The 12,627-nt window shown below is 40.0% G+C and overlaps 1 protein-coding gene across 1 annotated transcript in view; it reads right to left on the bottom strand.

The window, feature by feature from the left end:
* EDIL3 (EGF like repeats and discoidin domains 3) overlaps positions 1 to 12,627 on the bottom strand; it is a 424,704-nt gene that overhangs the window by 410,575 nt on the left and 1,502 nt on the right. The gene's annotated exons all lie outside the window — the stretch shown is intronic.

The following is a 12,627-nucleotide window of genomic DNA, read 5'->3' as shown; positions in this document are numbered from 1 at the left end:
AATGAAGGTTAACAATACAAAACCATATAAATCCAATTTTAAGTAGTTACAGTAGGGCTTCCATAGGACATGAACCTTTTGGATGACCTTCCATATGGGGTCAATTTCACCTGGAAAGAAAGGGGTGGGAGAAGGGAAGTATAAAGGCTACCAGTGTAATTTTATTCTCATTTACTTATAAAATGTTAAAGAATAAACGTACAAAAGTATTTGTTTGGCTCTAATTATGATGCAAAGTGAAAGTTGAACAAAGCAATGTGCAGAATAGAAAACAGAACAACATGGTAGTTCTAAAGAGATCAATTTTAATCTCTGATGCCTGTAATGGGTCTTTCTTTTTTTAGAAGAGAGGGGGATATCAAAACAGCTGTTAGTTACTGCCTTGTTTCTACTTAGAGGAATTAAAAAAAAAGCCCACCACACACACACACACACACCCCACAACATACACACACTACTCTAGGATTTTGTGCTTTTTATTCCATGAATTGAAGTCTCAAAATTACAGGGGGTCAGACTAGAGCTAGTGAACCATTAAAAGTGGATAAAATAATGGTCGACAGGAAAATAGGCAGTGGCTTAACATATATTATAAACTGTCACTGTGAATACACCTTCAAACCACTCGCCAAGCTTGACATAGCTATTTCATATATAGCTCCTGGTCTAATTGTACTATGATTGCAGCTGATCTTAGTACTTGTCCATTAGGCTATACAATACCAATAATTTTCAAGAGTATTTGAAAGCTTTGAATTCATTGAAATAGAGGACTGCACTGAGAGGTCTTCAAAGGCAAGGCAGAAAATTCCAAGAAAACAAAACAAATGCAAGTGGGACTTGAGTAGCATAGACCTTAAAAGACAAAAAATCCAAAAAGAACAAGATCCCCACATTTTCCCAAATTCTTATTACAACTATGAAACTATGGAAACAATTGGCTACATATTCTAGTGGCCAATGAGAAGTTCCTGTTTCATATAAGATCTCTCTGAATAAATTCCATAATAAATACCTCCCATCCAGGGAATGCTGGTATAGACTTTTTTGGTCATTTAATGATGAAATATTAAACTGCAGAAAGCCTGCTGTTTCCTCCATAACCATCCCTGTCAGTCATTTTGATTTATTTTGTTAATATTTCACATGAATCCCTTGTATTTTGGATCTCTTCTCTTGCACTTTCAAGTTTCCCTGGAAATTAAGTCATTGCTCCAAAAAACCATGTGAAGTACCAGACAGAAAAAGAAAGTCTCATTTAGTCTCCAACCCTCAGGCACAATGTATTTCTAATGCTATTCATAAAAAGGATTAGATTGAGCCTTTAACCCTTTACCAGGAGTGTGGAATGACTCAGAGCCACTGCCCTGGGAATATGCCCCAGACATATCCACCTTCAAAGTGAAATTCTTCTTTACCTCATTTCCATGGAGTGAGTGGATGTATCTTATGCCAGCCCTTTATAAGGTTCAGTATGATCTCTGCTCTGCCCTATATGTTCAGCCAACTCCACCACCCCGCATGCAGGAGAAGTCAAGTCATGGCTTCTCTTACTCTAAACATTTTTTATGGAGGCAGAATACCCTCCTCACACTCAAAACTAAGATTTGGGTAGATCCTAGATGACTACATTGGGGTGCAAAAAGGTACAATTACTCCCCTACTCAGACATATAGAAAACACGGCCCAACATTAATTAGTATATAATTAAACCCACTAAAAATACCTTTCATGAAGACAGTTACAGAATAGATTACAACTCAGGGCAATATGTTTCTTAAAGTCTTTTAGCAAGCTATAGTCTTTTTTTCCTTGAAGAACAGGAGTAATAAATCTAATATGTCCAGCAATTTTTGTGCTATACTCTTAACAGCAAAATGGAGAACAAAATTATATCCTTTCTGAATATAATTTTTCTACAGAAAAGTTGAGCTGTCTCTCTTCACCCAAGGCTGTTTAAAATTATTCCAACACACATCAACACATATGCCATGCCATCAACACATTGGGGCCATTTGCAATATGCATTTTAAAGAAACTTACAGCTCATCAGTTTGGAAATGGAACAGAAGAGAGAATCTAATGCACATACAGTCATAAAATGAGAGCATTAAATTAGCCAGCATTTTACCTGAAAAAGTGATTCCAAAAATGCGAAATTTCACAACAGAATATCCGTTTCTAAGATTCCTAAATGGATTAAGTTTGGGAGTAACTACAATTATGATATCACCACAATCGTAGTTTTCATGCTGTCTGAAGAGGTGGCTCACACTCACAGCTAATTCAAGAAGCAGAAATGTAGAAGTTTTCCTAAAATTCTTACCAGACCTTCGCCCCCCCCCCCCGCCACCTCCAATTTTTTAAGCAGCTGGCTAGCTGGTTGACATCAGACTGAACAGCCATTCCACAAACCCTGCAAGGTTGGGCTTTGAGATGATTGCACTGAATGAGTACATGGGTTTCAGAAACAGCAGATAGTCCTAGAGAAGGGCTGGAGTAGAGACCAAGGAACAGCTTAGATACTTTGCTATAGCCAGGCCCAGGACTGCAGCTAGAATCAAGGTGTATGTCTATACTACATGGCTCTGTCGACGGAGCCATGTAAATTAGTTTATTCAGCATAGTCAAAGAAGCGGGGATTTAAATAATCCCTGCTTCATTAAAATAAACATGGCTGCCATGCTGTGCCGACGATCAGCTGATCCGACACAGCTCAGCAGTCTAGACGCAGATCTGTCGGCTGGGGAAGCCTTTGCCAACTGATCCTGTAACCCTTATTTCACGAGGCATAAGGGATCGGTCGGCAAAGACTTCCCCAGCCGACAGATCTGTGTCTAGACTGCCGAGCTGTGTCGGATCAGCTGATCGTCGGCACAGCATGGCAGCCATGTTTATTTTAATGAAGCAGGAATTATTTAAATCCCCGCTTCTCTGACTATTCCAAATAAACTAATTTACATGACTGTCAATGGAGCCATGTAGTCTAGACATACCGAAGCTGTCTTAAATCAGTGTGCTTGACTGGGAATTAGCTAACCATGAAGTTAATGCACAAGGGGATTTAGGAGAAGTGCATCTCTCTCTCTCTCCTCTCTGTTGGAAGAGGAAAGAGCGCTCATGAACAGTTTCTCACTTGCAGCTGTGACAAGAGCTATTTCAATCAGATAAATTATGAGCAAGTGTCTTATTCTGCCCAGAGTTGAAGCAACAGGCATTAAAGTCAACCAACACATAGTTGGGCAGGAGGGCCAATGTGGCATAACTACTGAGGACTGGGTAACTGTAGACAATGTGCATAAGGACCCGATTCTTGCATAGTTGCTTACACCTATGTGAAGAAAACACACAAGTATAAATGCTGACAAATCAGAGTGGCAGATTTTATAGGCACTCTGTATAGGTGTAACAAAAGACAGGACTATGCAGCACTTTAAAGACTAACAAGTTGGTTTATTAGATTATCTTGTTAGTCTTTAAAGTGCTGCATAGTCCTGTCTTTTGTTTCAGCAAGACCAGACTAACACGGCTACATCTCTCTTACTATTGTACAGGTATAAGTGACTACACCAGTGCAAGGCAGGAAAGAAGAAGCTTTTTATTTTAGAGTTTGAAATCTCTGTATCTCAGGAGTGAACGGAACTTAAATTTCTTACAAGTACTGTCCAATCACAACCTGGGTCCCTGCCAGCTCTTTAGCTCCCTGCTGGATTTTGCCGTAGCTCAGCCAGTTTTTACCAGAGCTTGGGCACCAGAGTGCACTCATTTATTTTCACCTCTGCTGCATCTATTCATAGAGACCACCACACTCCTCACAAAGTAGAAGTCATTGCCTAGTCACTTTTGTTTGCACTAGATGCTGGCTGCTAGTCTAAGAATCCATTTTATTCAGTGTTTACTCTAATCTTTGCTACTTATCTAGCAGGTTTTTTAGGATTGTTCCTCACCCACAGACTTCCAACACAGAACAGAGGATTTATCCCACAAGAGATCTCCAATGACTTCCCCAAGTGTGGAAGACTTTGCCTCCTGTGCGTTTCCATTGATCTTTGGTACTGCTCGCTGGATTTTGTGATAGATTGAACTATGAAATCCAGAGGCTGGGATGGAAATATATATCTTTCTTGACAAATACAACAGAATTTGGGGGAGGGGTAAAATTCATAAAATGAGAAGCCAAACATCCAATGGCACAGATACTTGATAGAGAAAGTCAAGAGATTTAAACAGGGAGGGCCAGAATGCACCAACAAAAAAAAAAAGTCATTATGCAAAAAGAGTACCCATTGAAGGAACACTTATAACCAGTACATTATTTTGTAGGATGACTTTTGGGAAAGAACATGAGCTATAAGAGACAGTCAAAAGAATAGTTGCTAATATAGGTCTCCTAAAAAGAATCATAAAAAGCAAAGTTGTAGAAACACATAATTAGGTCATCTTGCTTATTCTCCTTACTATAGGAGAATTATTCCTTATGATATATTTGTCAGTTTATTTTATATATCCCAAATGATGAACCTGAATCATCTTTGGGGTACTATTTCATAATCTTGCTCTTATATATAAAAAAGTTTTTCCCTCCGAACAACAGAATATTCCTGCCAAGCGTCATCAGCCACATCAGTCTCTCTCAGCAAAGCAAAAGTGGCCAGAGAGAGAGGAGAATGTAGTGAGTAGAGGGCACAACCCACTAGTTTTCCTAAAAAGCAAAATGGGAAATGACAATGGATTGTTCTTCAGTTCTGTATCTTCTCACTATCCCAAGAAAAGTCCTGCTTGAACAATTTCTCAGAGAAGGAATTCTATTAATTTCATGAAGAATGAAATTCCACCAATGACTGCTATACAAATGAGTACCTAAATAAATAATGCACTGCTGAGAAAGCTTAAAGTGAACAAGCAACAAGATAGAAGAACTTCAGAGCACATGGCAATATCGAGAAAGAGTAGTATGGATAGATAAATATATGGTAGAGCGATTAAGTAACACCATGGCTACGTCTACACTGGCCCCTTTTCCGGAAGGGGCATGTAAATTTCATGAGTCGTAGTAGGGAAATCCGCGGGGGATTTAAATATCCCCCGCGGCATTTAAATAAAAATGTCCGCCGCTTTTTTCCGGCTTTTAAAAAAGCCGGAAAAGAGCGTCTACACTGGCCCCGATCCTCCGGAAAAAGCGCCCTTTTCCGGAGGCTCTTATTCCTTCAAAGTAGGAAGGAGAGCCTCCGGAAAAGGGCACTTTTTCCGGAGGATCGGGGCCAGTGTAGACGCTCTTTTCCGGCTTTTTTAAAAGCCGGAAAAAAGCGGCGGACATTTTTATTTAAATGCCGCGGGGGATATTTAAATCCCCCGCGGATTTCCCTACTACGACTCATGAAATTTACATGCCCCTTCCGGAAAAGGGGCCAGTGTAGACGTAGCCCATTTGTGGAACTATAAGAGAATAACGAAAGCCCGGATTCAAGAGATTGGAAGCATGTAATGACATCTAACAGTAACAGAGATATCAACAATAGCAGCAAACAGATAGACAGGAAAATACAATTGCTTTAAAACACTTTTTACTTTAAACTTTCACATGTAAACTTGGTTTATAAAACTATATTTCAAAGCCATCCCAATACATTGTCAACAGCGGCTGCACCATGTAAGAGCAGAGTGGGAAAACTTATCTTCCCACTGCCACAGTAATTCTCTCTAATTATATAGGGCTTGAAGCAGCTTCTTGACAACAACAAAGAGTAATTCTGTAACAATTTTTGTCAGTCTCCTAGCACTAGACTATGGCAAATATATTTACTGATGCTGGAAACTGGGAAAAGATTAAAGTGATCAACAGTTTCACAAGACTGATCTGTCAAAACTAGCAATAGTTTGGGAAACACTTCTTTAAACTTGGGTACTAAAGGCAGAGCTGTGGTCTTACAAACCAGCCTGACAACAGGGGCAGTTTATAGATGTGGTACCCACAGAGCAGGGCAGAAAAAGCAAATTACTTCCCTCTTTGTGTTGGCTCAGATGCCAGCATTCACAGGGATGGGGTGGATGGTCAGACCCAAAGTTCCATTTACTCTCTGCACACCTTCCCAGGAAAGGGAGGTGGTAGCCCATGAGGTAATTGCTTCCCTCCCACCCCCAATGCAGACTCCATTAATGCAAGTAGCTAGTGCAAGGACACAGGGCTCTTCACCACTCTTTTATTCTTAGGCATGGCCATGCATCGGGCCTTTTACAGGAAAAAAAGTCAAGGTTTTGGAATTTGGTCATGTTCTGCACCAGTACAAAACAATTGAAATGTTTCACAAATAGAGAAATACATCCACCCCAAGACAGCTAGTAGCCCAATGGTGGGGTCATTCACCTGGGCTGTGGAAGAACCAGGTTCTGCCAGATTCACAACAAGGACTTGAACATGGTCCACACTCAGCTGACCACCAGGCTTTAATAGCTTCTCTCTGGCCCAATTCAGATTGAACAGGAATGATTGAGATAAATACTGATTTCCTAAGATGGTACTTAGGGCTCTTGCATGGAATGCTTAAGACACAGGTTCAGAGAAGATTTTTTTTGCTCCAGATCAGGCAGAGCACACACTTGAATTTTGGTCTCCTGCATCACTGATCAGGGCTCTAACTGCCCGGCTATGAGCTGCTCCGGGATAGGCTTAAATCTGTCTCAACTCTCAGAAAGTTTCTATTTCAATTTAGAAAAATCGTTCATTGAAAAATTCTGAGCCAGCTCTACTCATAGCTGAGCTTTACATAGAGAGGGCTGGTCTTAGTACGCCTTCTTCATATCTTTCATCGGATGTCCCTCTCTGATGTAAGCCAAGCACTACATTTCAAGTAGAAAAATAGTGCTGCCCAAGTTGCAAGAAAAATGTTTAAAAGTTTAAAATCTGTTTTGTGACCTACTTTCTGCATTACAGCAATGCTGTAATTAAGACTGTGCCAGGATCTCCATTATAACCACATATTCTGAGGTACTCTTTACCTACCTGGTGAAAAAAAGCCCTTCTAAATGCTTCTTGGCATACAAGCCATAGCTTGGAAGAGACATTTTTAATAAGTGGTTTTGAAAAGGACCTGGGGCAGGGGGGAGGTAGGGCAAGACAATGTTCATTAGCTTTTAAGTTTCAGCTGAGCAGCCTCAGAAGTTTAGTTGTTTTCAATGCAGTTTTTGGATCCTATAACTGATTGTTTTGAAACATGACGGTTAGCATCCTATGATCGAACCCCATTTTGCTATTCTGACCTACAAGCATTATATATGGATTACAGCAGGATTTAATATGTTTTTATAAGAATTTTGCATGATAATTTATTCCACTCAGAACAGATACTATTATAATGAATTTTTAGGTAATTACATATTCTAATTGTGCCCAGTACTTTGCTTATAGGTGCTGAAGTTTGGTCTGATTTTTCAGCTTTTTAAATCTGAAATATTTTCTAGGCAAGAAATATTTAATTAAATATTCATATTAGCCTAGCATTCAGAGCTCTCAATCAGACCTCTGAACAAACTACAGTTATGTACAATGCAAATATACACAGGCATGACCCCCAAAAGCCAGGATTTCAAAATGTACCCCCTTCTAACAGCCCGTTCTCTCTCTACTTTTCAGTACCCAAGAACCATGCTATCCTCAGGGTATCATGACAGAGCCCTAAAGTAGGCAAAGACTTCAACAAATAAAATAACAGTATAAGAATTATAAATGGTTAGCGTCCCTCCTCCCCGCATCATCTGCCACTATCTTAGGCTGAAACAGAGAATCCTGCGTGGCTATAAAATTTATATCCACATCTAATTTTTGTATATGTCTGCACTGACATCTGCAGATGCTGATAACCGCAGATAAACACAAATTTGCAGGGTTCTAGAAATAAAACTTAAAAGTTTAGTTCCTGTTTCTTTTCCTCCACTTCTTGTCATCATAAATATGATTGGAAGAAAGAGCAAGACACACACAGCCGAGCCACAATTTGTGATGAAAACTTCTACTGCTTTCAGTGTGGTTTTTGCCTTTTCTAGGAATGATAGCATCAGCCCCTTTAATATCTGTTCTGGTTCAAACCTTCTTCAGTATTTCACATGATTTTGGATGAAACTTTAAAGCTGAAAGAAATTAGTACTGTTTGGATACTCATCCCATGCTCTCAAATCTCTATGTGCAGTCTGACACAATGTCTAGCCAAGCCTCAACCATTTCTCAAACATGCCAAAACTGACTCAGAGTACAACTTCGGGCCCTATGATCATCTTCTAAGATTTCAGCACTACTCTCAGCTTGTGAGCTTTTAAAAGTTTGACTGTGCTGTTCTCAAAGAAGCATGACCAGTAAGTTACTGAGAAGTGGTAAAGAAAAACAACCATACAGCTGGGCAATGAATTTGTAAGGAAGAGACCACACACTTTTATAAAAGTGAAGTATTCCAAAGCATTGTGATCATTTCAATACAAATTCTTCAAGACCCAATATTAATGCTATTGCTCATTTTGAGTAGCACTTTGCCCTATGAGTGTTCCCATGAAGTCAGTAAGACCATTTGTGGAGCAAGCTGTTTATTCAGGTTAAGAAATGATATCAGAATCTGGCTTGTAATGGCAAGAGATTTACTTTTGAAGGAACTTTCCGAGTGTACACAACCCTCATGCATTTTAACTGCTATGAGACTAGCAGAAAGGGACACTTAAGTACTCATTCTGCAAACATGGTCTTTGTTACACAGCTTCACATAAATTGTCTGTTCATTTTTATTGAAAAGAACTCTTTGAAAAAGGAATCCACATTGAAACAATGAATGGCTTGACATTGGCTACTGCCCAAACCTGCCAAGTCTTACATTATTGTACCCTGCTGCATGTTATATACTAACTACTACACAGCAGGCTCTTGAAACAAATTTGAATACAAAGGTAATCTGCTAAAGAACAGTGAGAAACCCCTATGCCAGGTCATGCTGTCAGCTATTTGTAGAGAAGTTGATGTTGTCCACAGATGCAAAAAGGTTCACTGAGACATAAGACAGGGAAATCTTAAGTCTGTGATGTTTTCAGTCTTACAGTGTTGTTAGATTTGAACAATCATGTTCTGCTATTCATCTCTGAGGTTTCTCAGTACTGCTGCACCACGCTGTTCATTCCAGCTGTAGCAGCAGGCTTTAGAGAAGCTTCCAAGCACTGGAATAAATTATGTTTTTGTATTGTAATGGCAAAAATGCTTCATGTTTTGGAAAAGTTTTTTCTTGGAGGTTTAAAAATATTTTCTCAGGCTCCCCAGACATGGACAAAAAAAAGCTTATAGACTTTTTTTGGCGATCGGTTTGCTAAATTTCTGTGTAAAGACTTCCCATAATCTCTGAACAGAAACTGTTCAATGCAGGGGCACTATACAGATCGGTGTCTATTTCCTGCAAAAAAAATCTACCATGAGTTGAATTTACTGAGCAAGTGCTATTCGAAAATGTGCTTTAAAATATACACATAATTACAGGAATTGTTAAATATTAAACATCTCTTAACTTTGCACTCTCTCTTTCATTGAGGTAATCCTAATGGTTAATTACCCATTTGATCACATGACATGTTTGGGTAGTGATTTTACTTCTTAGTTTGTGTAAATAAACTCCATTGACACTTCTGACACCTACCGGTGAGGGTATATCTGATTAACAGTCCATTCTCAACACAGATCAGTACCACAAAGTCTTTCACAGCTTTTTCTTCTGAAATTCATCAGTTTGGGATTGATTCTGCTTAAATATGTATTGATTCATAGTGAATAAACAAGATCCATTAATGAAAGACAATGAAACACTGAAATCACATATGAAGACTTTCTAGAATGTCTCTGACATATTACTGCAATTCACAAAAGAACACAAATTCATCACAAAACATTGACAAACCTTACAACCTATTTCTAAAGTTACTTAGAAAGTAATCTTAAACAAAGCATTTCAAGTAGTCAGACCATTTACATTTTTTTGATCTCTGACATTATAAATATTGACACGATTTCAGTCACCATTTTTGCAAATAGTTGCAAGATTTCATAAGACTCCTCTTCATTTCGATTAGTTTCTAAAAAGTGATACAAACCAAACTAATATCCTTGTATTGTTTCTATAGAAAAGAGACAATGTTTTTATTCCATCATAAATCAACCTTTTCTCCACTGTAGCTGCTGTCTGTTCAATAAATGACACATCAGATTTCTTGTGCTCAGGTTTTACCAAAGAACATCAACAAAAAGAAAGGTTAGCCTTTTACTGTCGTTTATAAATATATCAAAACACCAGTTACTCCCTTTCAAACAATTCATTTACATCTTCTTGAAAGCTAAATGTTACAAGTAGTCATCCCGCTCAACCTAGTTTTCACATATATGTGCATATAACAAGAATCTGAAGATCGAACTCCTCTGTCAGTGTATGATATTGCAAAGTTTGCCAGAGTGGCCAAAATAAAATAGAAGAAAAAAAATCAGGTTCTCTCATTGTAATGACCAGACTATTCCATCATTATTATTGTCCTCCATAAAAGACAACTTAGTGATTTACTATACCATTGTTCTAGTTAAGTATACATCCACTGCACATAAAACTTTACCATAAACACACATTTTAAAGACAAGGAGTTAACAGCAATTGGTATAACCATTTTCAGCATTCATATATAATAACTATAATTTTTAAATTCCATTTAATGATATCCAAGGAAATCTAAGTACATATTACCATGCCCTGGCTGTAAGAACAGAAGCCTGTAACAGTAGATCAGTAACACAACTCATTAACTAATCATATTACTTGATTTCCATCTGTGTTGCTTTTGGGTGAATACCAGCTAAGTAACACAGAGCTGATCACATAAATGATGGCACTACTGCATAGTTTTTATTTTGAAATTTGATGTTTATCAGGAGAGATTACATTTAACAAAGCATAGAAAAAGTTTGGGAGTGTCTGAAAAGTTTTTAGAAGCACTGTAGCATCCTAATGTTGAGAATGCCTATTACAGTTTTATGCCAAAGAGCAAGATTAATTTAGTTAATAGATTTAAGAACTATTATTAACATGTTATGAAGACTCAGAATACTATTTGCTGATCATTAACATTTTAAAATAAATGGAAAACGATTTTAACAATTACAATTCAACTCATTATGTAAAAATGGGCAAGCTATCTCTACAAGGTATGTTGCTCTGTAGAAAAATAATGATTAATTTAATCCTCCAGTCACCTTAAAAAACTCTCATGCTTTAACTAGAAGAAAAAGGCTTAGATGTGTAGCAGTCAGTCATGAACAATTCCAGGGCAGAGTATTTAAGACATGTCTAGACTTTGTCAGATATAATACCTTTTGCTTAAAAGACTTCAGGCAGAAATTGCAGGTACAAGGACAGATTGCATAAGATATCACATGCTTGCTGCAACTGTATGAACGTTATTGGATTTTGAGAGCAGCCTGTAGCAATGAATAATTTAAGAGCTAATAAAATATTCAATTTGACTGATACATTGGTTTAATTTTAAAATAAAAAATGGTTAATGAAAGGAGCCAAGTCTAAATGTTAAAGAAATTAGCCAGCCATATGCTCTACTAATACTTGCTCTGTACAAGAATGACAAAAATCGCATCGCTTTTTGTAGTGCATCGCAGTGCCTTAACCCTTACCGCCTGGCTTTTTATGCTACAGTAATGATTTAAAAAAGGGGGGGGGGGGTTGGATACAACCGTACTGCTTGTAAGTTCCCGCTGCGGTTATCAGTTGGGATCTAGCGGAGGAGAAACTCAAGCGGCACGGGCAGCTATTTGCAAGGATGGCCCCGCGGAAAGATGTAAATGACAGCAGGGGAGGGAAGTGGCGGACTGGACCGGTTCGTTTCATTGACACACAGTGCTAGAGGCTTTGGAGCAAGCAGCTGCTACATCACTGCCGGTGAGGGGTGCGGGACCCCGATCGCCAGCTGGCTTTTGCTGGGCCAGCCTTATCCCTAGCAGTTGCTGGGCTGGGTGCGCGCTGCTGGGCAGAGGCGGTGATTTACGAAGCAGCAGCAGGAGAGGGGAGTGCCCGCAGCGCAGAGCTCCCAACTCGGCCGGGGATCTTAAATCTGCAGTTGGCTGCGCCCAACCCTTCTCGCCTCCACCCGCACGGGGGCTGCGCTCCTCGCCACCCTCCTGGGACAGGCGCCGGGAGCGGCTCGCGCATCCCCCCGCCCCAGCCCCACGCCTCCTCTCGCTGCTCTAGAGCCCGAGCGCGGAGACAGAGACAACCCGCGCGGGGACCAGCCCGGCGGGTGCCTGCGGGTGGGGAACCTCCGCTTGCGGGCGAGTCGCTCGCTGCGTCTGGGAGCCTAACTACGCAGCAGGCTGCACTCCAGCACCTTGGCTGCGGCTGCGATCGTACCAGGAAAGACACTGACAAGCCGCCCGTGGCGGGGGATCTCTCAGCCCCTGCTGCTCAGCGCTGCGCTGGACGAATCCCTCCCACTCTGTGGGGGAGGTGGGAATAGCAGGTCTCTTTTCCGCTCCGGGGGAACTTTCCCCTGGGGCTGCAGTCAGAGACAGAGAGAAAGAGAGGGATTTCAGCCTGGAAGCCCGCAAGGTGCTCG

The sequence above is a fragment of the Pelodiscus sinensis genome, chromosome 6, assembly GCF_049634645.1.
Source record: "Pelodiscus sinensis isolate JC-2024 chromosome 6, ASM4963464v1, whole genome shotgun sequence".
Lineage (NCBI taxonomy): Eukaryota > Metazoa > Chordata > Testudines > Trionychidae > Pelodiscus > Pelodiscus sinensis.
The sequence above is the reverse complement of the archived record's forward strand: the minus strand, read 5'-3'. Positions and strand labels throughout refer to the sequence as shown.